This window comes from Raphanus sativus, chromosome 5 (assembly GCF_000801105.2).
Source record: "Raphanus sativus cultivar WK10039 chromosome 5, ASM80110v3, whole genome shotgun sequence".
NCBI classification, from domain to species: Eukaryota; Viridiplantae; Streptophyta; class Magnoliopsida; order Brassicales; family Brassicaceae; genus Raphanus; species Raphanus sativus.
This window is the reverse complement of record NC_079515.1, coordinates 16,650,518-16,652,837: the sequence shown is the minus strand read 5'-3', so window position 1 is coordinate 16,652,837 and position 2,320 is coordinate 16,650,518.

The following is a 2,320-nucleotide window of genomic DNA, read 5'->3' as shown; positions in this document are numbered from 1 at the left end:
GCCTTTGATATCGCCGGTGAGAGAGAACTGTTAGGGTTTCTGTTCGCGGAAAATGAAAAAAAAAAAAAAATCACCTTATATATTGGGTAAATAATCCGGTTAGCTTTAAAAGTACATTGGTAAACTTTAAGGTTTGGTCCGGTTTAGACGACTTATTCTGGCTGATAATGTACATCAGACGACCTAATATTTAGTCGTCTGGGAACAGAAGACTAAATATTAAGTCGTCCAATACCCTAAAATGAACCCCTAAACTAAAATGACTAAATTAACTTACTAACCACGTTATAAAATCAAATTATACTTCAATAGTGTTTACTATACACAGAAACGAACACGCCTAGGTAATTTTAAAAATTTTCAAAAACGGTTTTAATGCTTTCCAAAATCTAACCCTAAGAACACATACAATACTACAACATATGTTGATGAAACATAAACTAAAGAATATCATGACTCACTACTTTCACTCATCTGGGCTGAAAACAATTGAAATTTGTTATATATTAATTTATATCTCTTAAGACATATGTTAATTACATAATTCCAATTTTTCACTTATCAAAATATTTTTTACAAAATTTTTAAATTATGTTTAAGAATAACTGTCCAGACGACTTAACTTAAAGTCGTCTGGACGACTTATTTTCAAGTCGTCTGTTTACAGACGACTTGCGAGGGGTAGAAACGTAAAAAAAAATCCGTTTTTTTGTTTGTTCACAAGGAGATAGTTGTAATTTCAATAGCCTTTTAAGTTACTTTTGCCTTTGACCCAAGTTGGGGTACTCTTTTGGGTTTGACTCCAAGTTTTGAGTCACAATTGGTAATTCTCCCTATGTTTAAATATCTATTTTTTAAAAAGGCTGCACAACTTATTAATTGTTTTTTCTAAACACTTTTTCTCAACTGTGTAAAGAGAAGAACTATTATCTTGCGATCAATACTCATATAAATGTTGATTTTATTATTTTTAGCATTAGGACAAACAACATATGTGTAAGACTAAATTTCTTTTGCTTATGAAAATAATCAAACATTGAAAAGTCGTAGCAGTGGAGAGCTAAGAGGCATTAGGCCAAGCTTCCCAAGTATCATCGTCCTCGGTAAAGATAGCATCAAATCCTACATTGACAACTTAGGACAGTATTATTATTATCTATGCAATCATTCAGCTGAAAAGAATATTACAGTTTGTTACGATATGCAACCTCCAACTGTTTAATATTTCTGGCCTCTAAGCACACACCAATTGTCTCCATTCCAGTACACGGGAAACAATGCCTCCTCACCAAGTTCAACATGTCAGAAACATAGATTGGATATAAGGAATTCAAAGGTTCAACATGTGAACATTTACATACAAATTTTAAAACACTACAAAAAACTACGGTACCTCATATAGACGACCCTAAACAGGTGCTCTCTTCTCTTCAACTTCATATAGAGTAAAATACACAAAAGCTTCTGAAGGAGTTCAATTGACTGCTTATTCGAGTTATTTTTAACAAATAAAAGCAAACCTGGTGATCAGTGCCTTCCCCTGCATATAGAGACAAAAATATAGAGAACTATGGTACCTCATATAGACAACTCTAAACAGGTGCTCTCTCCTCTTCAAGTTCATATAGATTAAGAGACACAAAATCTTCTGAAAGAGTTTCAATTGACTGCTTATTCGAGTTATTTTTAAGGAATAAAAGCAAACCTGGTGTTCGTTGCCTCGTTCTGCATATAGAGACGAAAATATCAAGTTATTTCCTCTGAAAATATCATTTCGTTAATGCAAGATAGGTTGATTGGTTTTACCTGAGCTTTCATGGACGGGAAGACATTCCAGAACCTGAAGGTTTCATCTCCTGCTCCGGTTAAAATCGTTTGTCCATCAGGTGAGACCGCAACGTACATAACTCCATATGTGTGACATGTTAAAATAACAACAATAAGATCGATTCATCATTATTCAAGTTGGATATTACTTCTTTGTTGCCTTGGCGCCGGCTTCATCTTTCTTGATGACTTGGGGAAGCTGCATTTCCCATTTGTCAGACACACTATTGGAGTGGGAGACCCACTATAGTGTGTATTTGAACGGCCTGTCTCCACGTAAACACCAATGTGTGCATATGCATTGTAACGCCCGACGGGTCACCCACGCCCGCTCTCTCGGTCCGTGGGGCCCATCCCATCCGACGGTCGGTCGTTAATTTTCCAAAGCTAGAATCATTGTTTACTGACTCTGCAATCACCACCCGACTTTTCTCCGTGTTTTGGCCTCACTTACACGGTATCGCGAATCACTTTCCGATAGATCATCCATCCT